The following is a 27976-nucleotide window of genomic DNA, read 5'->3' as shown; positions in this document are numbered from 1 at the left end:
TTTCAACACTACCAGCCGTCAATGTCAGAAGCTTTGCATTCATCATGCGAACTGTCTCCAACAAGACACCATCTGATTCACGTATTCTTTTCCCCCTTCCCTGATTCCCTACGCCATAGTCGCTGTCACGAGATGATGATGCCCATCCAGGAACACTCCCCATCGAGTTTCCAGCGTGTGGGTGACTACTACTGCTCCCTTCACGGGTTCTGAAGCTGTCCAATCATGAAGTGGTCAAGGCCTTCCTGGCCCTTCCACTTCCTCCTTTCATACGAGCCTCGGAGGTCTGTTCCCCCTTTCGCTTTATTCCACGTGCCTCATCACGCCTTATAGCCATACCCTTGGCTCGCACCCCAATGGTGCGCTCTACTGCGCCTTTCACTTGCACCCCAGCGGTGCACCCCAGCGGTGCCCTCCGCCTGTACTGCCGCGCCTTTCACTTGCACCATAGCGGTGCGCCCCTTTGCTCGTACCTTTGCGAATTTCGCTCGCACCCCAGTGGTACGCCTGGTCACGCCTTTCGTTCACACGATGGTAGTGCGCCAGTCCTTTGATTTGTTTGAACAGACCTCCCTTTCTCGCCCTTCTGTTAACTCGTCTCCACTTGTGTCCTCATCCATCTCCGTTTCAGTTTCCTGCAGCTCAGATGGGACTTCACTCACCGATGACAAGGGTGAGCCCCGTGGCTCCTCTTCCTTTCCTTTCTCTGATGCCGAGATCAATTCTTCCTCACTTGAGGGCTCGGCATCGCCGCACTCTGTTAACCCTTTCGCGGAAAGATGGTAAAGAACGGGGTCTTGAGCCTTCATGACCTCCATGACAACATCCTTAATCAAGCCACTCAATTCCCTTCGAGTCATCAAGAAAGAGTTGTCAGCAGAAACAGTGTTTACCGAATTAGGATTTGTTCGCGTCCGCTGTGCACTCGTGCTCGTTTGCTCAGCTACTTCCACCCGTGCATCGTCCTCTATCATCGAGATGCATTCCTGCTCCTCTCACACCTGCATATCTCCTACGGACTCTAGAGTATCCGCTGCATCTGAAAGGCCCATGCTTTGGTTCTCATTGCTGGCGGCCTCTTGTTGGGGGCCAGGGCAGGAGGTTGGGGATGCCGGGGGCTCGCCAGCAGCAGTAGACATCGTGATGGCAACCAGGAACGAAGTGACAAAGACAGAGACGCACGTACACAAGCGGCGCACAATCTTGCTCGAAACGCCCGTGAAGTTACGTATAACCGTCGCACGAGCACCACGACAATCGCTGTAATTGCACTCTCACATACACATACACACTGTATCCCCCAACTACTCACACAAGGATGGACGTTCCCCCTACCGTAGAGATTATCATATGGCATCGCGGTGGAATCTCCACTGTGCTCGAGACGTCCAGGCCGACGCACAGATAAACATGTTCATGTACTCACATGAGAGTTGGCAATTTCATACCGTAGACTTTATCGTGGTCGGCTTCGTGGGACAGGCCCACCTTCACCCGGGCCGCCGCGCTCCCATACACAGAGGGGGGCAATTCTCGCAGCTCGTGATGCGTCCCGCAGCCACTGTGCCGAGGCTGCTTGTCGTCCGCCGCTCGTCGTCCGTCGTCTCCACAGCATCCAATTCCTAATGTGTTTGACTGTAAGCGCCGTACGACGCTTACTAATGTATTGTACTGGAGGTGACTGAAACGAGCTGTGCAGTACTTGCTCTTTGTGTTCAGAAGCTGTTAAACCTGCAAATTAACACATTATCACTTATACTGAGAGTAACACAAAGGAGTATATCAATAGGAAACACAGGTATTGCAGTACATCATTGTCGTGACACTTCACGTCATCAATTCCGTACAATATATAAATCAATACAGTTACCTACACTTTAACGGGTTCAGTCGGCTACAGATGAACACCACCAGCACAAACACAGCAAGTCGCCCTCTCGTCTGCGTGATCTGATGTACGTCATTATGTTACGTTAAGTGTAGTTATATTAACACATATCTCTAAATCCTCACAATTTAAGTATATAATCACTATAAGTAGTCACATTAATTATATTGACACACATCATCAAATCCTCATGATCATTTTATGCTGGAAGGTGCTTTTAGCACACAACCCTGAAATCCATGCATAGGCCTACATAACTATCCCACCAGAAGTATGTTCATTGTACCATGACTCACTCTCTTTACTGCACATACAGGAATGAGATATACGAGTATGGAACACTCAATCAGTATGGCACAATAACGCCAATTTGGGCTTGTTCTCTGACTTATGTCAAGAGTATGTTGTGTTGAGGGCAAGAAATATGTCCATTATAGCATGACTCGCTATCTTTACTGCACTTGCAGTAGTAAGGCATATGAAACATTAAATTCTCCATCTATTTACACACACAAACAACATCTCAATATGCCATAATAACGCCAAATTGAGCTTCCTTCTCGTACAGTCATGGTGCCATCACTACTTAAGAACAAAATATGTTTATTACTTCATATTTATTTACTTTTCTCTAGACACAATATTTTTTTACTGCGCGCATACGCAGAAGACGCACCTAAACACTTCACCCCACACTGTTTCATGGCAACGGAACGGATATTCATACTATTGTTTTTTTTTTCTCAATGAAATTATATATATATATATATATATATATATATATATATATATATATATATATATATATATATATATATATATATATATATATATATATATATATATATATATATATATATATATATATATATATATATATATATATATATATATATATATATATATATATTATTTACTTATTTAATTTAAAAGAGAGAGAGAGAGAGAGAGAGAGAGAGAGAGAGAGAGAGAGAGAGAGAGAGAGAGGAGGACTAGAGGGATTAGCCGTAACACATGAAGGGTAGACCACTGTCTAGGTATCCGGCAGTGTTTAACGAATCACCAAAATAATGTCAAACCCTCCGCCACACCCTGGGACACTGTCACCCTATGGGGATAGAATTCAGGGCCTGCCAAGCTCCACCATGAGGGAAGGGCTTGTGCCTCAAGCGATCGTAAACAGAGTAAAATGTAAACATTTCAGCAGTAGAAAAGTTGGATTTTCTGGAATGTTTGGCTTTCGGTGGCTCCATGCTGATGAGGAGGTAGTAAACACCTGCCGAAAAGATGATTACTCCCAGTGAGGTCTAGAGCACTGGATCAGGGGGTACTGTGAACTTTTTATTAAACCAGCTGTGACCTCACTGAACGTTTCCCTCTGTGTCTCACAATACAAGGGTACAGTCACAGCCTGCCTCTAAAGACAACTCTCTTCCTTCGCACAAAATAACATGTACCTAATTACGCACACACCCTTCACTCAAAATTTAAAATTATCATGGTGACTCCTACATCAGCCTCGGAGTCCCCAGCTGGGGAGGGGACCACAAATGTCCCCAGGTCGGACTCTTATTCTGGTACCGATCCTAAGTGTCTTGACATCCCCCTCAACTTTTTCTTTATTAACTTCTGCAACATTCGCAGTCTTAGATTTAATTTTCGATCTGTAGAACACCATCTCTCCTCTACTAAACCTCATCTTCTTTTCCTCACAGAAACACAAGTGTCTGAGGCAACAGACAGTAGCCCCTTTTCTATTCATAAGAACATAAGAAATAAGGGAAGCTGCAAGAAGCGACCAGGCTTACACGTAGCAGTCCCTGTATAAAATATACCTACCTATTTCCATCTATTATACCCATCCATAAACCTGTCTAATCTTCTCTTAAAGCTCTCTAATGTCCTAGCACTAACAACGTGATTACTGAGTCCGTTCCACTCATCTACCACTCTATATGTGAACCAATTTTTTCCTATCTCCTTCCTAAACCTAAATTTTTCAAACTTGAACCCGTTATTTCTTGTTCTACCCTGGTTGCTGATCCTAAGAATTTTGCTTACATCTCCCTTGTTATAACCCTTATACCACTTAAAGACTTCTGTCAGGTCCCCTCTTAACCTGCGTCTCTCTAAAGAATGTAAATTTAACAACTTCAATCTCGCCTCGTAAGGAATACTCCTCATCCCCTGCATCCTTTTAGTCATTCTCCTCTGTAATGATTCCAATAGACCTATATTTTTTTCTGTAATGCGGGGACCAGAACTGCACAGCGTAGTCTAAATGAGGTCTGACCAGCGCCAAGTATAACTTTAATAGTACTTCCGGCCTTCTACTTTTAACACTCCTAAAAATGAATCCTAGTAGCCTATTTGCCCTGTTTCTGGCCTATATGCATTGTTTTCCTAGACGGAGTTCAGAGCTAATTATAACTCCTAAATTTTTCTCGTACCCTGTACCTACTGTGTGGGTTTCCTCTACCTACGCTAAGTGCTTTGCATTTATTGATATTAAATTGCATTTGCCATCTTTCCATCCATTCATTCATTCTATCTAAATCTGCCTGCAAGGCGGTGGCATCCGATTCTTACCTAATTAATCTACCTATTTTTGTGTCATCCGCAAATTTACTAACATCACTACTAATTCCACTGTCCAAGTCATTGATATATATTAGAAATAACAATGGCCCTAGTACTGATCCCTGTGGCATCCCACTAATTACATGACCCCACTCGTATTTCGAGCCATTTATTACAACTCTCTGTCGTCTGTCGCTAAGCCATGACCCTATCCAGCCTAACACCTTCCCATCTATTCCGTGTGCCCAAACCTTTCTCAAGAGCCTTTTATGAGGTACCTTGTCAAATGCTTCCCTCCTATTTTCTCTATCCTTATTTTCAATCCAAAGCTGGATATTGCATCTATTTGCACAACGACTTAACCTGGTCTCATACCCACACTCTTGAATGTTCCAGGTTTTCCACCATCTGGCTACGACTACAGAGTCGTAAAGTTCTACTTTATATAGGCTAGCTTGGTTTAACTGTAAAGATTTGATATACTCATATATACCAGTATGTAAAATGACTTGGCTATAAATAAATGTTTCAAATGTTTCAAATGTTTCAAATTAAATTTATATGTGCTGTATAACTCTCACCTAATTCCTCTGACTATAAGAAATTCTCTGACTACTTAACTTCCAAAGTGGAGCACATTCTGACTCTCTTCCCTTTTGTGGAAATCTCCATTCTTGGAGACTTCAATGTTCGCCACCAACTTTGGTTTTTCTCTCCTTTCAGTGACCATCCTGGTGAACTTGCCTTTAACTTTGCTATCCTCCACGACCTAGAGCAACTGGTGCAACACCCTACTCGTATTCCTGACTGTCTTGGAAATACGCCCAACATTCTTGACCTTTTTCCCAAGCTCTAATCTTTCTGCTTATGTTGTTACCCTATCTTCTCCATTGGGCTCCTCCGATCACAATTTCATATCTGTATCTTGTCCTATTGCTCCTAGCCCTCCTCAGGAACCCCCAAAGTAGATGAGCCTCTGACATTTTGCCTCTGCTAATTGGGGGTACCTGAGGAGGTATTATGCTGATTTTCTTTGGAATGACTACTGCTTCCGTGTCAGAGACTCGTCTCTGTGTGCTGAGCGCATACAAGAGATGATAGTGTCTGGCATGGAGGCATACATTCCTCACTCTCTCTTGACCTAAGCCTTCCAAACCTTAGTTTAACACAGCCTGTTATCGTGCTATACATGATAGAGAGGTGGCCCACAAAGGGTACTTAAGTCTTTCATCACCTGAATCTCGTGGGCTTTATATTTCTGCCCGGAATCATGCCAAGTCTGTTCTCCCACTGTTTATATTTCTCGCCAAACCCATTCGTATCGCGCATGCTGATTGGTTGAAGTGAACGAGGTGCAGCTAATAACATCTTGGTTATAGAGGTCTAAGAAGCCATTTAAGAATGCTTCGTAAGTGGTCTTCTTAGCATGGTGTAGCTAAGGGCCTAAGGTGTTGCTACGAATGCCTTTGAGAATGTGGACCACGGGCCGCAAGTTTCCGAGGCTTCCACAGTGTCAGGCGACCTTCTCGGAGAGATAAACGGGCAATGAAGCGAAGAAAAAGACAGCCACTCGCGGGTAGCTATGCAAACAATATCACAAGGTGAAAATATGCCGATGTGCGTGTATTGTTTTCAATAAAATTTCAAGCACACATAATTATATGCATATAAGTCAGTCATTAGTTAAAACCATTATTAAAATTGTGTAGCGTAATTTTTTTTTTTTTTCAAATCAAGTGAATAGTAACATTTGCTTACAATAAGCATGAAACAATCAAGCCTTCCAGCGGCGTGTGGCATTCTGACAGGGCAGGTAAAATGTCTGAATTGCCTTCCCATCTTGGACCACAATTTCCAACACATCATTGTGTTCTGGTACAATGCCATAATGCAGTGTGAGGTCATGACTGATACAATAAATTCACAATAAAATACTCTGCAGAGTGGCTTGTATTTGCAAAGGTGATGAAATAGGACAGGTTTGAAGAAGCGATACACATACATAGGACAGGTTTGAAGAAGCGATACACGGGGTAGAACGATGTCTTAACATGGCAAAATCAGAGGAGCAGGGTAAGGGACCTTGCTCTTGCTTCAGTGAATGACCTGTTACCTAGACAGCTGCTAGACGTGCTCCCTCCATCACAGTTTCCCCTTGCTCCATAATCGCCAGTAATAGAACATATTTCATTATATTATAATACTTGCTGTCTGTCTAGACAGACCTGAATAATAAATAGGAATACCTAAGAGATGGAACGCACCCAAAACGCTGAAATAGTGTGAAAATACTAGCAAAGAGACGCTTTGACATTTCATTTCATAACTACCGTATGTACAGTACCATTCAGCAAGTTTTACTAGTCATAATTGGCCAACATCAGCCATCATTTTGATCCGGAATGTCTTAACCAGACTATGGCATTTTGCTATATACCTGTTCTTTAAATGTAACAACCATTAAACAAGAATAACCAATGTGTCTGCCTGACTCTTTCTTCCGATCAGACAAAAAGATCATGTATGATTACTTTTATTTAAATAACAATATCACAAGGCATGAAAGGCCAGCTCTTCACTTATAAATAGCATAAACTTCAAGGAGCGAGTGGTTAAGGCTGCCGCGTTCTCTGTGAGAGACACATCGCCAATGAACTGTATGACACTTCTTCCTTGGGCAGCACGCCAGGCAACTCCGATGGTCTGTTCTTCAGTGGTCAAGTGGGCGGAGCTCCGAGGAACAAAAGCTCTAACCTCATAGAACTGAAGAAGCCGCCTTATATATCTCATATGCTACTTTAATTTTTAGGATCGTTTACAGCCCACACTTCATCCCTCTGTGGAAAGGCTTGAAGAATTTCTGTTCTAGTCCTTCGCATCTTAAGTGTGGACTACCATTTTTTTTTTCTTTAATTGATCAGTAGACTTAGATAAAAATCATAAAGAAACTATAGAACAACCTGAGCTGATATTGACTCAGTCAATACTAGTGATTCTCATTTATGATTAGGTGTGTGTGTGCACATACACAGTGCAACATGGAAAAATACAGCTGATAGCAAAAGGAGTGATTGAGTGGTTCAAAAAATTAAATGTACTGATTTTTTTTTTCTTTTTCTCAGATTTAGCAATTTCCATATTGTAATACCAGTCAGATGGTTTACATTCCATAAACTGATTATTGTCATGTTACTATTATGGGTACAAACCTAGTATTAGGCCCCCCTGCACATTACCCGTTCGTCTGAAGATGGAGTGCGTCATCAGTGACGTAACTCCGTTGATGGGGAAATTAAACGCAGCTACCAGGTACCCCTTCGTTAGATGGAACTCAGATGTCACTACTTGCAGAACAACCACAAAAATTATTTCTTTTCACGGGAGTTCCGATTAATCTTACCGTCAACGGAGTGACGTCACTGATGACATACTCCGTCTAAAGACAGACCTACGAAACGGATAATGTAAAGTGAACCTTAGTCTTATGCAGTCTTAGCCAGCCGGGAAAAAAAAAAAGAATAGAGAATACATGCTGCATCAGATCAGCAATAATCTTACACTACAGTGAATTAAGCAAATCTCCCAGTGCTAGATATTTTTAGTATATCTCTCTCCCACTGCGGCCACTGTGTCGTCTTCGTGCTGCCCCCTGTAACATGAGTATTCAGTTGAGATGAACAACAGCAAGAACTACTACTACTACTACTACTACTACTACTACTGCTGCTGCTGCTCCTGCTGCTGCTGCTGCTGCTGCTGTTACTACAATTTTACAAATGAATGTAGGCAACAAGTCTAGTATGCCAGACTAGGTGGTAGCGATGGCAACCTGTCATGTTCCACATCATCAAAAAAAAAAAAAAAAAAATACATGTAACATGTTCTAGGATTATGACGAGGAAAGTCCGCAGACATGAAAGTCGATTAGCGTGACGGCGTGACGTGAACGTCAGCAGATGTTCCAGATTATACGTCCACCTGCTAAAGAAAATGAGAGAAAAAAGTCATCACAATGACGATTCAAAATTGAAATTCGATAAAAGAGTAAACCAGAGAGAAAGAAAATAACAGAAATTCATAATATATTTTAGTAGCTGTATGACATGCTTGTTGATATCAAAACACTTCAAGTTTAATATCAAACTTTGAATCGTCATTGTGAAGACTTTTTTCTTTTATTTTCTTTAGCAGGTGAAATTCGACAAAAGAGTAAACCGGAGAGAAGGAAAATAACAGAAATTCACACTATATTTTAGTAGCTTTATGACATATTTGTTGATGTTAAAACACTTCAAGTAAGCTTGATATCAAACTTTGTGTTTATAGGAATGAAAATGTATTTACGTAGGAATGTCAAACGATTAGTAATGCTGACTCAACATAGCACGTCTCTCTCTCTCTCTCTCTCTCTCTCTCTCTCTCTCTCTCTCTCTCTCTCTCTCTCTCTCTCTCCATCAAACACACACACACACACACACACACACATATATATATATATATATATATATATATATATATATATATATATATATATATATATATATATATATATATATATATATATATATATATATATATATATATATATATATATATATATATATATATATATATATATATATATATATATATATATATATATATATAACTGTTGCTTCTACTTTCGTTCATTCTTGTCTTCTTTCTCTTTTGATTTATCATATATAATTTTTTTTTCCATTCACGTTTTTCTCGAGACATTTTCCTTCTTTCCTTCCTAAAGGAAGGAAAGAAGGAAGATGTCTCGAGAAAAACGTGAATGGAAAAAAAATGATATATGATAAATTAGCTATCATTCCTTTCGCTCCTTTCTTTCACTCTTTCCCTTCTCTTTCCTTACGTCTTATTATAGCTATCACTCCTGTCTCTTCTTTTATTCTATTTTCTTTCCCCTTTCTTTCTGCCTTATCAATTATTTATTTTCTTTCTTCTCTTCATTGTCTTAACTTCCCTTTTTCTCCTTCTTCCGTATTGTCTTTGTACTTTTATATTTGTTTTTCTATTCCTCGCCTTTCTTTTCCTTCTATCTATTCATCATGGCATTCTCTTCCTTCTGTTTTTCTCTTTAAAATGAAAAAAAAATATATATTCCTCAGAGAAAGATGAACGACAGTGTTAAATTTACTTATTCATTTACTTTTTTTTTTTTCCTTTTTCTGACATAATTTGCATGGTGTCCTTTATGGCATATTTTCGTATTACGCATTAGTGGATTGCAAGAGCTTGACTAATGTGTAGTAGTGGTAGTAGTAGTAGTAGTAGTAGTGTGTGTGTGTCAAGAGCCAATCGTGAACGCAGGAGGGTAGGGTTAGGGCGTAGCTAGCTATTAATAAATAGCACCACTGCTCTCTCTCTCTCTCTCTCTCTCTCTCTCTCTCTCTCTCTCAAAGATGGAAACGCCCGTGACGCTGCTGCTGACACACCTTGTTTCGCTGCATCGCAAAACACACACACACACACACACACACACACACACACACACACTGCGCCATGTGTCCATGTCGTGTGCGCTTGCTGGGGTAGGATGAGGGATGAGGAGGGCTCTGAACTTTATAGAATAGAACATATCAGACAAAAGAACAAAGCCCTACTCAACTTGTTTTCGACGATTTTCGCTGGTCGACGTTTGACAAGATGCTGAACGTAACATCTCTGTAAACAATGGCAAGGATGACTATTTCAAGCTCAAAAATTGTGCCTACCTCCTCCAATCCATCCAAACGAGTGAACTGTATCTTAATTCATTCTTGCATTAACGGTATTATACATGGCAATTCAGTGGCCACTTGATGACAGTTCTTGATGGGTTGTATGCCAGCTAGACGTGAGCCCTTGACCTACGATAACCGAGGCGACAGGTAAAACTGCTCTAGTGTTCAATGTGTGACGTCTTCACGTATCTGCGGCGTGTTCGTCGGGCACCACTAAAAGACGGAGCCAACAATGTGAGGCCTTTGCACCTTGTGTAGGGCTCTGTACCACGGGCCCTTATTTTGAAACACTTTGTTCTTAGATAAAAGAATATTTACAAAGAAAACAAAGGCGATTGGTCCGGTTCCCCTGGACAATTTATCTGTTAATGATGCAGAATTCTTATTAAGCTAGCATTAGCATTAAAAAAAAAAAACAGACAACACAAATAACTTTAATTACAACTATTAACAAAAATAGACGCTGATGTCTTAAGTGGACCCTACACGATCAATATTATTGCGCAATATATTGACTCATTTTACTGTGCAATAAAATACCAAACTCTTTTTGATGTCTTCAATATATTGTGTCATTCTTCAATACCGCCCCTTCACTGTCAATAATATTGTACAATACGGAATAATGCGCAATAATATTGATCGTGTAGGGTCAGCTTTAAAGAGTGCTGACCAAGGACAGAGGACAGAGGACAGAGTAATAAATAGTCTTTAGTATGTGCTGTACATAAGCCACCACCTGCATCATATTATTTCACAAAGGAAGATCTGCTATCATTGCTGCATTTGGGGGATAGGATGGGTTAGGTTGAATTCAAGTTAGGTGAGTGTGTGTATTGCACGTTTTGTTATTAAGTTTATGTTATGTTAGATTAGTTCATTAGTTTAGCTTGATTTAGGTTAGATCAAGTGAGGTTATGTTTGGTTATAGCAGAATAAAGCAACGAAACATAATATTACCACCCGTAGAGTAAGTGGGTTGGTTCAAGTAATATTAACTGAATCCTTAATTTATAGCTTAATAATAATAATGATAGTATATATATATATATATATATATATATATATATATATATATATATATATATATATATATATATATACATACATACATACATACATACATATATATATATATATATATATATATATATATATATATATATATATATATATATATATATATATATATATATATATATATATATATATATATATATATATATATATATATATATATATATATATATATATATATATATATATATATATATATATATATATATATATATATTGGAGTATTTCTTGCGAGAGATGAACTTATAAAAGCAGCTTGTGAAATAAAGTGCACGTACACAGATATGGACTTATTTGGGGATGATGATATCACAAAAAATCATGACTAAGGTATAGATAAGTACTCTCTCTCTCTCTCTCTCTCTCTCTCTCTCTCTCTCTCTCTCTCTCTCTCTCTCTCTCTCTCTCTCTGGCCGTTTGTGTATATAATAATAATAATAATAATAATAATAATAATAATAATAATAACAATAATAATAATAAAAGTACGCTTTAAGAGACAAAATAATGATGCATGCCTTTACATCTCCCATTCGTCGCCAGCAGAAAAGCGTAGTCCGGCGCCATATGATCTCGTTGTTCCGCTGCATATAAATAAACAATTGATCAATTGGTTGATTGATTAAATAAGTAAGAGAGTAAGTATTTAAAATAAATAAATAAAGAAATAAATGAGTAAATAAATCAAGTACTCTCTAACTAAAACTGACAGTGTGTGTGTGTGTGTGTGTGTATATATATATATATATATATATATATATATATATATATATATATATATATATATATATATATATATATATATATTAGTGTATCTATAAAGCTACTGTAATGATTTTAGTATATAACTTGAATTACACGTCCAACTGTATAGTGAATCTGTAACGAGCCATTATCTGGAAACTTTCCCTTTCTGTACGATTTTTATATTCTTTAGGCCTCTATGGAAGATTAGCCTACTAACTTTTTATCTCAGCACTGCCCACTTGTGTAGCATTTCTTCCCACGCCAGCAATTCACATGTGTGCACTACTTCGTCATGTGTTATATACAATTTATTTATTATTGAGCTGAAAATTCACGAGTCCTGGGTAAAAGGAGTGTAGCGGTCTTGACTTCCTTCCTGTGTGTTCTTCCCGCGTGGAGAGTTTGTTATCAGAGTTCTTCCCTTCCTATGTTGCCCTAATAAGGTCTGCCTTGTGTCTGAGGGCTCCACCTCATGCCGCAACTCACCACCACACAACTTCGACTTCTAAAAAATCACTTTTCTCTTTCACCTTCACTGTTTCCCTAAAGACATACACTGACTTATTACGTAAAAAGTCTTGGATTAAGTGAATGTCGAGTAGAGAGTTTGGGGTTGGGGTAATAAATTGTAATGAGTACTTAGGGGTAAGCGAGGTGGGTCTAGCCGGCGGATGATTGGAATGTATAGTCAGTGTGTGTCTGGCGGCGGTGTAAGGCGGTGCGTTGCCGCTCCTTGTGATGCTAAATTTAAGGTCTTGTGTACAAACCTAGACATAATCACTTGTGATAATTATACCAATAACCTACGACAACAAAGGTAAATATCACTTGCTTGTGTATGTTTGTGTAGTGCTTGTCCGTGTCCTAAATATCTAGTTAGGTGTGAGTGAACGTACTTAAATATATATGTGAGTCATCTTGAGTTGAGAGATAAAAATAAAATAGGGTCATTCCACTGCCTCCGCCAGTGTGGGTATTAGTGAAGTAATGCGGATAAGTGTGTAAGGGAAGTGCAGGACGTGGGTGTGGGGGCGGCAGGCCAGACAGACGGGCACACAGAGGTGAGGTGAGGGTAGGAGTAAATATAGACATGTGGAGCCAGTCATTCAGTCCTTCCCTGCCCAGGCTGAAGATGTATCCCCTCATTATTTCTTTCACTAAACCCTCTATGTGCCTGTGGAGGGAATCTAATGTACCCTATTTGGCGGTCTGTCGGCGGGGTAGGGGAGAGGCAGGGGGAACGTAAGGCTGGAGGAGGGAGACGTGACACAGCTGGCTTGTCACAGATTAGGACAACATTCTCCTCTTATGTGAAGTTGAAGGTATTATTTCGGTAGAGTGTATCCTTGAGGTAGTTAGTCTTTGCTAATTTTACTGTGGAAAATTTGGAGTTTTGAGTGCTGGAATAAATAAATGGTTAAAGTACCAAATCACATCTTTCATGTAACCAGTCCTTGCTTTTATTTTCTGTGTATAAATGTCATCAACTTCAGTTTGATATTTTAAATTACATTGTCAAAATTACAAACTTCAGTTTGATATTTTAAATTACATTGTCAAAATTACAAATTCTCTCTCTCTCTCTCTCTCTCTCTCTCTCTCTCTCTCTCTCTCTCTCTCTCTCTCTCTCTCTCTCTCTCTCTCTCTCTCTCTCTCTCTCAGTGTATGTATATTTATTTATTTGTTAATTTATAAGTATGTAAATATCTTAAGATTAATCACTTCACTTAGTTTTGTAAGAGTGGACTATGCTAGGATAGGTTAGGTTAAGCTGAACAAATACCGTCATAGACCTATCCAAATGTAACCTACATTTATGAATTATCTAAGGTAGCTCAAGAGGCTTGTGTTCATGTAATATATATATATATATATATATATATATATATATATATATATATATATATATATATATATGTGTGTGTGTGTGTGTGTGTGTGTGTGTGTGTGTGTGTGTGTGTGTGTGTGTGTGTGTGTGTGTGTGTAACAGTCTTTGTAACATCATGAAATACACCTCTGTATGCAAGTTCGTGAGTGCAGGGGATGGGTGGTATATGGTGCCCTCAATTCCCAGCCTTGGTTCACGCCTGGGTGTTTAGTAGGGAGATTAACTTGGCTTGGGCCCAGAGCTAAATCCGGTAGTTTTCTTTTTATTGCAGGCTTCCCCATGTGCTTTTTGGTTGCTTGATGCCTTGTTGTGCTGCCAATTAAGGATACATAAGAACACTGGCTGATCAGGAAAACACTATTTGGAATACTATATGAGAGTGCTTTTATGTGATGTGTCATTTTTTTTTTACTTATCACTTGCTGCCTTCTGCTGTTTGATATTTGCATCTTGTTTTGTATCCAAAGAATAAAGAAGAAAATGTCAAGGAAGGAACTGTCATTAAATTGCTTTTTTAAAAATTACTGTTCTAGGGGCATTGTCATTACAGTAACATAATTTTTGTAATAATTTCTGTAAGATCATTGCATCAGTCTTGCAGGCTCATTACAATATTTTTAAGCTAATTCAACCTAGTGATGTCAGCACTTGCTAACTTTAAAGGGGGAAAGGCCAGGCACCTTGCCAGCCATATCTACGAATGGCTTGCCTTGAACATCGCAGAATCCCTAAAGCCCATCCACCACCCGGCAAGAAGAGCTGGCACAGGCTGCGGAATATGTGGAGCAAGATATTGTGAAATTTAAAAGTAGTGTCAGATATAGCTGTTACCTCTCTGATGGGTGGCACCAAGAGTGTCTTTATTGATATTAGAATCCATTGCACTTTAGAGATGTTGCAAGTTTTACAGTTGTTGTTTATTTACTTCTCAGTAGCATTATTTTTGATGTACAATATCAAGTGTCAATGTATCTTGTTCATTGCAGAGGGTTACTTGATACAAGGGGTGCACATGCAGGGATAAAGAAGTGTGTAAGGGGGGACATGATAACAGTGATGAGGGAAATGATTTGGTTGTAAAAATAGCCAGAGAAAAAGTGTCTATTTGGGATATTTGAAGAATATTAGAAGAAAAAATGACTTTCCATGTAGGAGTATTGACTGGAATATCTTCAACTAAGAGTTTGTCTGGCTCCACATGCACATGCATAAGTAAATTCAAATCTTAGTTTAACGTAATAATACAAGGAAACTGAATCAGAAGAGAAATAGATAACTTGTATATAAAAAGTAGTGAAATACACACACACACACACACACACACACACACACACACACACACACACACATACACACATACACACACACACACATACACACACACAAACATCAAGACTAAATTAAAATCCATCTTAGCTCCTGGGCATGTAGAAGGGACAAGGGAGAATCTCATGGATCATCCTTGCACAACGGTCATTTGTGCATTAGGTATACTGTATCATATTAGAATTATTACTGAACTTGATTGAAAATTGTTCAGTTAAATCTTAAATTATTTGGAATTAGAGAAAGCAAGAAAATTGAATTGTACACACCTGTATACCCTTTCATTGGCTTGTCATAACTTCATAAGCAAATCTTTCATCATCTGTTGGAACAATTACACTGCCCAAAGATGTTTTCTTATTTCTTTGTTCACCAGTCTTCCTCTCATTATACTGTATATCCTAATGATCTTGTTTTCCTTTTGTGCCTCTCTCTCTCTCTCTCTCTCTCTCTCTCTCTCTCTCTCTCTCTCTCTCTCTCTCTCTCTCTCTCTCTCTCTCTCTCTCTCTCTCTCTCTCTCTCTCTCTCTCTCCAGGTATTTTTGGTGAATATGCTGTCAAATGTTGTGATAGGGTTTTCTAGGAAAGCTGGTTTTCTAGTTTCATGACTCAGTGGGGCCTAGGATGAGTCAAGTAATCAGAATATACCATCTTTAACTGGGCATGAGTTATTGCTGGGGATGGTCATAGTGAATGTGAAAATTGATACTCAAAAATAAACGAGGAAGATGGCAGTGAATACTTCATGTTATGCTCTCTTTATATGTATATCATTGAAGGTGCCAGCTTTACATTGGATGGAAATGATGACCCAATATTTTGGTTCTTAATATATCAAACTATGTACCAGTAAATTAGTGTAGAGTCTGGTATCCTAAGCTTCATGGCAGTGCCCTATAATTTTCAATTCTGGTACTGAGTTTAAATGAAGTGGATGTGCATGTGGATATGGTAGTCTGAATAGGTGTTTTTATGAAGTGTTATTATGAATTTCTTTTTATGAATAGGATTAAAATTTTTCATTGAATAGAGATGCTACAATGTGTGTGTTAATTTTCCTGGACACAATAATTATCGACTTTTGCACAGTACTCAGCAACATCTTTATGACAACTCAGTCTTATATCTCATACCCTGTGTAATTTGGCCTTGAGACGTATCAGACAGGCCTGACCAAATGGAAATGCACCCCACACACATGATCCAATGGCACCTCAAGAAAAGTTCATTTGGTGACAAGAAACAGTGGAGGAAAGTCATGATGGCATTCTGTAATGAAGAATTGCTTTTGCAGGGAGCTGCCACAAAGAAAGAGAAAACAAAGAAAATGGATCAAAGACTGGCCATGAAAAAGACAAAATTTTTCTTACATTTCTTAGTTGGAAGAATTGAAACTTGCACTGAATGACTTATCTATTTAAGAATGGACCACTCTCAGATTGTTGCATCGTTATAAAGACTGGAACATATTATAAGCTGACTTGTTTTCTGCACTGAATGACTGATGGTATATATATATATATATTAGTGTCATATTTTACACATTAGTATCATAAGATGTAAAGAATGGGAGCAAAAACTCATCATTGAATACTTTAAATAAGGTTTACTGAATAAAGAAGTTAAATATTGGAAGCTCATTGGCTTACTGAGAGCTTGCACTGCTGCCACCACCATTATCAATCCCTCCAGATAGATATATGTAACTCATTCCTCATGTACTGCAGTGATTCTTAGTCATTGAACCCAATATATTATGAATTTCTGTCTCTTGGGCAGTGCACTACCACCACCATCACAATCTCCACTTTTCTATGTTATAAAACTTGAGACTCCACCACTGAGACTCCACTGAGCTGCCAGAAGAGCAGTTTACCCTCTGACTAGAAATCTTGAAGTAAATAATGTGGTATATGAATAATTCAAAGTGAATTACAGGGAGATCTCGACAATTCGAGCAATTATGTTCCATTTGAATTCCTTGTATAACGAATTCTCCTATAACAAAAAGCATAACGTGACCCTTGTCAAAGGTAAGTTTTCAAGCTAAAACATACAATACCAAATGCAACAAACGTATCTATATTACAGAAGTGTTGATAAAGCAACTTGAAAGAGAAAGCAGATACAAAGAACGTGATTTCATATTAATTAAATATATAAAACACACCAATGTGTAGGTAATGCATCAGGGAGGGTAACTCACTCACCACTCCTGTGCCTCTTCACCATTTCTACCCTCTTTGCGAGTGATATTAGTACTCTAACTTGCTTATCCTTACTGCTAGGAGTTGCACTGGAACTCATTGGCAACTTGGGAGGTACTTGAGAGGCAAAAAATAAGGCATAATCTATACACCATATGGTCAGTCACACATACAATACCACATCAAAGATAGCAAATGAAACAACATGCCAGCAATAACACTGTAACACATCCAAGCATCAATCAGTCACATAAAGCACTGTACACTGTACTTGTAGTGTATTGTAAATATGTTTGCAAGCAAAATGATAGAGTACAAGTATAATAACAAGCAGTAAGGCCGTAAGGATGGGAGTCTTAGAGACACTAAGTTCAGTTTAAAAAAAAAGATTGGTGACACTGATGGGAGAATGAATGGTAGGTAGAGGATAAGGGAGAAATGCATAGTTCTCTTCCAGTACTCACAAACTTGTCTCTGTGCATCTGAATCATCGTACATCACCATACAGTCTGGATGTGTTAGTGGGAGGGTGCAGAAAGGCTCAAATTTTAAACTTTGTAAATTTATTCATCTCGGACTGAAGCTTGTATCGTTGAATAATTTGGTCTAATAGTCCCTAATTTACAGATCTTGTATCACCAGTTTCTCGTATAATGGATGTTTGTGTAATGTGACCTCCCTGTGTATTATTTTCAAAAGGATTTTATTACCTAAGACATAGATAACTATTAAAATTGCATTGTATTGTGGTATTGCTGTACACAGTATATAAGTAAAATTTTGTTACTTTTGTTCAGAAATAATGTGAGCCTTGTGCAGATGTTAGGTACTAATCTGTGTACAGTAGTACAGGCTGCTTATTTAGGCTAACAGTACAGATGCTAATAAATATCTTGGTATTAGACCTAGGTGTTACATTCTCATATACTTTTTTGGTGATGCTAGCACTATGGATTACTATCCTGACATCCTTTCTATTTGACGCTATGGTACATAGTAACTCTAGTAAACCTCTCAACATTTTAATTCAAGACTTTCATTGTAGTTCCTATAAGATGCCATCTAATTTTCAGTCATTCAGTGACACTGTTGCTGTCACTTTGCTGCTGAATAGATGTATAAATTCCAGAATACACAACAATCACTCAATGCCAACAAACTTAGTCATTCTGAAATAATGAAACATTGATGTTAATTTTAGATTTCCATAAGTGTTGCATTATATATATATATATATATATATATATATATATATATATATATATATATATATATATATATATATATATATATATATATATATATATAACTTTATAACAAACCTAAAATATACATCCGTTTACCATTGTACAAGTCTTCTGTTGGTATCTATTAAGAATGTTTCCCCTGAGTGAACTCCTTCAACCATCAAGCTAACAATGAATGCTTGGTGCCGCCATAAAAAATGGGTTACATTATACCTGGAGCCATCTTCAAGAATTGGATTATGGTGACAGATTTACCTGAATAATTTGACGGTTTTGGGTTGGAAGTAGTTAAGACATTGTCTGTGTCACTTCCTGGATCAAGGGGAACCCCATACCAAATTTCATTGCAATCATTTCATAAATGTATTAGTGAAATGATGAAACCTACCTGAAAGATAAATTCATTTGAGTCCTCTTTATCACTGAAAATTCAACGACATATTGAAGGAATCAGTAGGTTGATGGGATTCAATTCCAAGCTGACAATGAACGCTCCATTTATGCCTCTTCCCACCATCAAAAATCCAAACTAACAATGAATAATTGGCACTACCATCAAAAATGGGTTACAGTATACCTGGCACTACCACTAAGAATTGGGTTATGGTGACAGATTTGCCTGAATAATTAGTAGTTTTGTATTGGAAATAGTTAAGAAATAGCCTAGTCACTCCCCAGATCAGATTTCATGACAATCAGTTTGAAATTTTATTTATTTATTTATTATTTATTTTTTTTTTGTGAAAAGTAACACACCCACACACAGACAGACTGTGTTTTATTTTATATATATATATATATATATATATATATATATATATATATATATATATATGTTACGCATAATGTGGACAATTGCCTAATGTGAACATTAGGCAGAAAATTGCCTAATGTGTACATCAAGCAAGTAGGTTGCGTAAAGTTTACAAATTGTTAACATTAGGCAAAAAATGCCTATTGTTCAAATTATGCAGCTCAATTTTGCCCAATGTGAATAAGGAAAACATAATTAATTAATGCAATATTAGTATAAGTAAAATAGGTCAATCGATCTCAGGGTTCAGTTGAGTCCAATCACAAATTTTTGCATGATCTGCCTGGGTGACAGCGCGAGTTGCATTTAATTTCTTTTCTTAGGCAGCTGCACCTTCCTGATGTACATTGAGTAGTACATTGACACTTTGTATAACCTTGCCCACCAGTGGCTCTTGCTGTTGCTGTTCTCATCGATAGGCAGATATCAGGAACCTCTTCAGACTTTATAAGGGTCTGTTTGATCCCACTTAGGTCAGCTGGTGTAAATTTTGTTCTAATAATAACCTAACCTAACCTAACCTAACCTAACCTAACCTAACCTAACCTAACCTAACCTAACCTAACCTAACTATAACAGACCCAAAGTTTCGAACAACATTCGAACAAAACTGTAGACACTGGTTTGTCATTCAATTCACATTAGGCAAAATACCCTTGCCTAATTTGAAAATCATGCCTAAAGTGGACATTAAGCAAGTAAGTTGCCTATTGTCAACATCGTGCAAACAAATTGCCTAATATGAAGATTAGGCAATTTCACTGCCTAATGTTCACATTAGGCAATTATCCACATTATGCGTGACATATATATATATATATATATATATATATATATATATATATATATATATATATATATATATATATATATATATATATATATATATATATATGCTCCCCAAATTATGAATGAGTTAGGTCCCTGGCAGCCATTTGTAAAATATTTTGGGCATACAGTTTTGTTTTGCTTTCTCCCAAAGCCATAGCACTAAACTTGAGGATTGCAAAACTTGGGGTATTGAAAACACGGAAAAATACTTATTTATGCTTGCTACATAGCTTAGCACTGCTTGAGTGTGTATTTTGCTGTCACATTTGGCTTGATGCAATGATGTGGTGGTGTGGCGAACATAAACAACATGGCACCTCTTGATCTTGATGCTACAGATGACTCGGGATTTCTCCTGAGCCAGGCCTCTTGTTTGTATCTTAGGATGTTTATAACTCAGATGTTTTTAAGTCTGGGGGCACCAGGATCTTCCTGGCTCACATTATATCAATAATGATTCTTGTAATTTTTTTTGTTTAGTACAATAGGTTATATGACAATGTATGGTTGTACATACAACTGCAATAATGCACTGAAATTTTAATGAATATTTAATTGGAATAATGAACCCAGACTGGCATATTGAACCTCCCACTAGTGCAAGCACTGGAATTTTCATAAAAATTTAATTGGAATTGCAAACCAAAACTAGCATAATGAACACGCCAGTAGCGCAAGCACTAAAATTTTAAAGAATATTTAATCGAATAACAAACTAACTAACTCGTCTACTGTGTGAGTTGCTGCCCGCCTATCTGGCGCCTGTCCCTTCCTCCCTCTTTTCCTTTCCTCTCCCTTCTTTTGTCTTATCTCAAACCTCCTTCCCTGTCACCTCCCCTCCCCTTTATCTGTCAGAGATAAGGGACAAGGGAGTGAAACCTTGCTCTCTTTCTTCCCCTAATTCACATTATGTCATTTTTGCTTCATTTCTCACTTTTTTTCACTCTTTCTCTCTTGTATACCTAATTTCATTTTCATTCTCAGTCTCATTCTATTTATCAATCCTTAGAATTGTTCTTACTTTCTCTGAGAGAGAGAGAGAGAGAGAGAGAGAGCTTCGACTTAGGCAGTATTTACTACATGTATACATGTGATGCGGACAGTAGGTAAATGTGACTTGTCAAAGCAACACGAAACTTGGGATGGTAAGAATTTAGGACAAAGGGTGAAACTTGGGAGGGTACTGTATATATTTGTTGTGTTATCTTAAATTTAGCAGCAAATGTGCTCATTTTGATGTATTTTTACATTGGAATTAATCATGTTTATTGTATCCTACTGTACTTAAATTTTTGAGGCTTAATTTAGAATTCAATGTGTTCTTCACACTGCAGTTGACTGTATCATTCTCTTTACTGCTTATACATATCTACTACTCAGAGTTAATGATGATCACTTATTATGCATATCACCTGGTGTTAATTTATTTGCATTTTGGTATCATGCACACTACTTCTCATCAGTGTTAGTGCTTTATGTTGATAGAGTATTTGTCAGTCAAAAGTGGCTTGGTGAACAGGATGTTGGTGAGCAAAATGTAACCATTAACATTATTTGCCTATATGCAACAGGTTTAATATTGGGAGACATGGTTGTCACTTGTGGGTCACTCAGCTCTGTTCTGTCACAGTGAAAACATGTCTTTGCTAGCTATCTACCTCCAACAGAGGAGAAAGAGAGATTGGAGACTTCCTTCCAGTGGACAAAAAGATCACCTCGTTAGTTAGTAATTATTCTTAGCAAAGCCTTTCTAAGTAAGTGTGAGCAGGAGTTATTCTCTCACTAATAAATCAGGAAGCACACTATATACTGAGTTAAGGCAGCAGTGTGGGCACAACATTGCCAACATCTTGGCTTGCTGGTGAAGTAAGTGGACAGCAGTGGTGACAAGTAGTTGCATGTACATGGTTCATTGGATTTTCTTGCTTTGTTTGGAGTGGGAGCCAAACTAGTCATGGCAGAAAACTGTTATTAACAGAAATTTACCCATTCAGTATACAGCATAAGATTTTAATGTGTCGTGTATAGTTAATAAAGAGAGGTGGATCAAAGTGAAAGGTGCTTGGTGAGTCACTTTTTTTGTGTTAATGAGAAAACTTTCCTTGTAAATGGAATATATGCAGATCTATGTGTGATGCTTCATAGTGATAAAATTTCTACTGTGAAAGATGATGAGCTTAGCATGCACTGAGAAGAGTAGGGTAGAATGGATGGGTTATGTTGTTATATTATAAGAAATAGGTGAGCAATTATGGGGTTGAGTAGCAAACTTAAATTAAGCATGTCAGTGAAGTAAAAAAGACAAGTAGATTGTGTGTATTTTGTGATGCTGAGAGAGATAAGGAGTGAGCAATGTGTGTAGTGTTTTGGAATAAGTTACTGGATTAACAAAAGAACACATGGAATGAAGTCCTGGATGAATGGCTCAACAGTTGGAAAACTTAACAGATATTTAGCATATGGATATGCCACAAAATATAAAATGGTGAGCCTTGTAAAATGTAGAACTTAGCTTTTGTAGTTATGATGAAACAGTGTTGCCATTGAATTATAGCTTTTGTTGTGTCCAGGAGCATTGTAATCATCTTGAGCCTTAGCAGGTGAATGCCACAGTGATTGTAGGTATCAGCTGGCAGTACTAGAGCATGTGTCACCAGTGCTTTTTATAGCTAACTGGCACTCATGGGTGTTTGTGTAAGAAAATACTATAAATCACCTGGACATAACTTTATAGTTTGTCCTATCTCTCACACACACACACGCACTGATCGGATGCATCACAACAGCTCCAAGGATCTACCTAGGTTTGATTGTGCAGGGGGGCCAAGCTTTAGGTCCTGTCTCTATAATAGGATCTTGTGCAAGGTGTGGGCACAGAGGAAGGGGAAGCGTTACTTGAGGAGTGGCCAAAAGAGAAATGAGAGAGTAATACAAGAGTGATACTGGTGGTCAGTGATATCAACAGGGAAGATGGCATCTGGCATGAACCCAAATATTTTTGAGGGCTTCAAGGAAGATCTCAGTGTAGCTCACACAAATAAATGAATGTGGAAAATTCAAGATGAAAATGTGAAAATATGAGAAGAAATATGTAGCTTAACAACAATGATTAAGGCATGGAAGGAAGAAAGAGAAGTGAGTGGCGACAATGTAAACAAGATATTCATTGATATGATAAAGGTGAAAAAAAAAGGGAGATAGAAAGAGAAAAAGAAAACAAGGAATTGAGAGAAGAGGTGACAAAAATAATGGACTTAAACAAAAAGTACTAGGAAGAAATTAAGAAACTCAAGGAAGAATGAAGAGTTAAAGAAAACTTTGCAAGAGAGAGAGAGGTTAGGATTGGAGAAATGAAAGACTTAGTGAGAGAGGAAGTCAGAAGTTGGAAAGAAGAGAAAGAACAACAAAAGGTGGACATGGAGGAGATAATAAGGCAATAGCAACAGGAACACAATAAGGACATGGAAAAGCAAGTGATTAAAATAATAAAGGAAAAAAGCAATCTTGTGAGAGACATGGTACAGAGAAAGATGTGTGTGGTGGTATTTGGGGTCAAGGAAAAGAATTTATCCATGGAAATAGCCAGGGAGAAAGAAGTGAAAAGGGCTAAGGAAATTATAGCAGAAGTGGCGGAGGAAGGAGAGGGGATGGTCAAACAAATTGAAGACGTTTACAGGATCGGAAAATACAATGAAAAAGTAGAAGGAATGAGAGAAATGTGGATAAAAAGACATGAATGAAGAAGAGAGAAGTAAACTGAAAGAATTGAGAGTAGAGCCCCAATCAAAAAAACAAGGAGAGAACACAGGAACAAGTGAGAAGATTCACCTGGAAAGTTGTGGACATGAAAGTGAAGAAATGGTGGCACAAAGATGCCATGCAAGGTCACCAAGCAGAAGTTTAAAGATTATGTATACTATTGTAAGTGGTTTGGTGTTGTGCCTATTGGAACTTAAAGACAAGGTAAAGAACAATAAACCAAATATGATATGTTTAACAGAAATAAAACTACAAGAGGAAATAAAGTTGGGATTTGCAAAGATTGGATATAGCATGTGGAGGAGAGGCAGAAAAGGAAAGGGAGGAGAAAGAGTGATGATGTTGGTAAAAGAGGATGTTGTTGAGGAAGTGTAATATAGTGATGGAATGGCAGAAACTTTGAGTGCTGTGGTTAAGATCAAAGGAAGTGAAAAAAAGGAAAATCATAGTGATGTACATACCACCAAAAACTAATGCATGGGAGACTAATAAATTTAAAAGTATGCAACTAAAAGCAAGAAATAGTATAGAGGAAATGATAAGGAAAAGTAACAAAGTGGTCTTAGTAGACAACTTCAACACTAAAGGAATTAACTGGGAAGAGATGGAAGTGAAAGATAATAGTGGGTCATGGAGCAAAGAACTTATGCAAACCATGATGGTGAATACAAAGAGACAATGGGTGAACAAGCCTACAAGATGTAGAGGAGAAGAAGAACCATCACAGTTGGACTTAGTATTTTTGAAAACCTCAGAAAGTAGACCAAGTATACATTGTCTGAGTCCAATAGGACTATAGAAATAGTACTACAGGAGGAAACAGTGTTGCATATTGATATTTGGCTCTATATACAGCTTGTTACAAACATTAAGATGGCATTTAACTATTTAGATAAAGAAATGATGAGAAAAATTTTAACAAGCATGATACGACCTAAATTGAATACACAGCAGTAGTTTGGGGTCCACATAGAAAAAAAGATGTGGAAACTGAAAAGAATACAGAGGATAGAGACAAATATGGTACCAGAATTTAAAGGCTTAAGCTATGAAGAAAGACTTGAAGAATTGAAAGACTTAAGCTATGACGAAAGATTTGAACTGAAAGACTTAAGCTATGAAGAAAGACTTGAAGAGATGGGTTTACCAACACTACAAGAGAGAAGAGAAAGAGGAGACCTGATAACAATGTACAAATTAGTAAACAATATAGAAAGAATAGACAGAAATGACTTGGTACCACAGATGGAGGAGGGAGAGAGACAGACTAGGGGGCATGGGAAGAAAATAAAGAAGAGTAGATGTTCAAGCTACATCAAGAAATACAGCTTCCCATATAGAACTATTAAAGTCTGTAGTGATTTGAAAGAAGAGGTAGTTGCAGCAAACTGCATTCACATGTTTAAAGAGAAACTGGATAAATATGGTTATGGAGACAGGACAAAATGAGCTTTGACTTGTGCCCTGTACAATACAACTAGGTAAATACTCTCTCTCTCTCTCTCTCTCTCTCTCTCTCTCTCTCTCTCTCTCTCTCTCTCTCTCTCTCTCTCTCTCTCTCTCTCTCTCTCTCTCTCTTAGCCACAGCATAGCACATTTTCTGTCTTTGGCTTCATCGTGGTAGAATTCTTTGCAAAAGTAAATTACATGAGAGAAACATTTTGCTACTTATTTGGGTGATTTCAGGTTGACAGCTATGTAGTACAGTGCATTTTGAATAACCTTGATTTAGCCATACACTCTCATGTTCCTTCACCTTCATTTTTTTTTTTTTTTATGTAGGAGGGACACCAGCCAAGGGCAACAAGAATCTAATAAAAAAAAAGGCCCACTGCAATGCCAATCCCTGAATAGGCTCCAAAGTGGTAGTCAAAAATTGAAGGATCAATGTCTTGAAACCTTCCTCTGAAGGAGTTCAAGTCATACGAAGGTGGAAATATAGAAGCAGGCAGGGAGTTCCAGAGTTTACTGGAAAAAGTGATGAATGATTGAGAATACTAGTTAACTCTTTCATTATAGAGGTGGACAGAATAGGGGTGAGAGAATGAGGAAAGTCTTGTGCAGTGAGGCTGCAGGAGGAGGGGAGGCATGAAGTTAGCAAGATCAGAAGAGCAATTAGCATGACAATAGTGGTAGAAAATAGTAAGAGATGCAACATTGTGGCAATGAGAAAGAGGCTGAAGACAATTAGAGGAGAGGCATTAATGAGACAAAAAGCTTTTGATTACTCCCTGTCTAGAAGAGCTGTATGAGTGGAACCCCTCCAGACATGTGAAGCATACTCCATACATGGATGGATAAGGCCCCTGTACAAAGTTAGCAGCTGGAAGGGTGAGAAAAACTGGCAGAAACATCTCAGAATGCCTAACTTCATAGAAGCTGTTTTAGCTAGAGATGAGAAGTTTAGATTATAAGTAAAGGACAGACTGAGGATGTTCTGTGTAGAAGAGGGGAACAGTTGATTGTCATTGAATTAGAAGAGATAGTTGTCTGGAAGGTTGTGTCGAGTTGACAGATGGAGGAATTGAGTTTTTGAGGCATTGAACAATTTTAAGTTTGCTCTGCCCCAATCAGAAATTTTAGAGAGATCAGAAATCAGGTGTTCTGTGGCCTCCCTATATGAACTGTTTACTTCCTGAAGAGTTGGACATCTATAAAAAAAATGTGTAAAGTGCAGGGTAGTATCATCATCAAATAACTTTTTTTTTTTTTCAAATGTGGTTCTATCGTTACTATGTAGTACTTAAGAAGTGAAAATGTTCAAATGTGCTAGACCTAGATTCTGGTAGATAAACAGATACTGAAACACATATGAAAGCAAATCTCATTACCACATATTTTGTCTTTTCACTTCTGTGAGAAAAGTTTTGATGTCTAAATTAATTAATTTGTTTATTTATTCATTTATTTATATTTTTACATATGTATTATATATATACATATATATATATATATATATATATATATATATATATATATATATATATATATATATATATATATATATATATATTGTAGATAAAACTGTTATTTTTTTATTTTTTACATGTCAGGAAGATTAGCCAGGGGCAGAGGAATTGGTGAAAATAAGTCTGCTTTACTTGCTGCTCCCCCAAAAGGTCAGAGAAAGAATAAAAAAGGTTGGCCAGTTTGTTTCTTGAAGTGCCTTGATACTCCTGTTTTGAAACAGTTCAGGTTGTAGCAAGGAAGAAAAGCAGAAATAGATAGCTAGAGTTTACAGATGATACTGGTTAATTCTTGCATTAGTAAAGTGGACAGAATAGGGATAAAAATGAGTTCAAAGTCTTATGCAGTGAGCATGTGATAGGGGCTGAGGCATGCTGGTAGCAAGTTCAGAAGAGCAATAGCTATGGAAGAGCTTTGATGTTGTGCTGTCTTGACACTACATGTTATTTGTGTGTGTGTGTGTGTGTGTGTGAGATAAACATGGAATATCTTAATCCAAAGATTCTCTTGGTAGTTCCTAATTAGAAGGCTCAAAGGGCTCACATTTATTTCATGTGTACTCCTAGGGGGGCCTTGGAGACACCCTTGTTTATTTCCCTGTCTCCTTCAAAGTGAATAATATTCACTAATATTACGTATCTTATTCATTTATTCATACTTAGCGGCATTTGCTGTCATGTTGGAGGGGAATGGGCCTCATGCAGATACACCATGAAACCTACTGGTGGGACTTCATAGATAGAGTCCACATAGATGGAGAGAAAGAAGTCAAAGTGCAGTGAATGATTATGATCCTTCCTTGGATGTGTTTCTTCATGAGTTTGTGTGTCTTAGCTAAGCACACTATATAACTTGCTTTGAGACTAAGAGGACGTAGATATAATGAAGGCAGTGTG

General features: G+C 37.8%; 1 protein-coding gene across 5 annotated transcripts in view; it reads left to right on the top strand.

Moving 5' to 3' along the window:
- Positions 1-12700: 12700 nt before the first annotated feature.
- Positions 12701-27976, top strand: part of LOC135102786 (coronin-1C-A-like) — a 106695-nt gene continuing 91419 nt past the window's right edge. For all 5 annotated transcript variants that reach the window (XM_064008302.1, XM_064008299.1, XM_064008297.1 and 2 more), the window contains exon 1: positions 12701-12859. The gene's annotated coding sequence lies outside the window, so the exon portion shown is untranslated. The remainder of the gene's footprint in view (positions 12860-27976) is intronic.

Source organism: Scylla paramamosain, chromosome 8 (assembly GCF_035594125.1).
Source record: "Scylla paramamosain isolate STU-SP2022 chromosome 8, ASM3559412v1, whole genome shotgun sequence".
In the NCBI taxonomy this organism is placed as follows: Eukaryota; Metazoa; Arthropoda; class Malacostraca; order Decapoda; family Portunidae; genus Scylla; species Scylla paramamosain.
The sequence above is the reverse complement of the archived record's forward strand: the minus strand, read 5'-3'. Positions and strand labels throughout refer to the sequence as shown.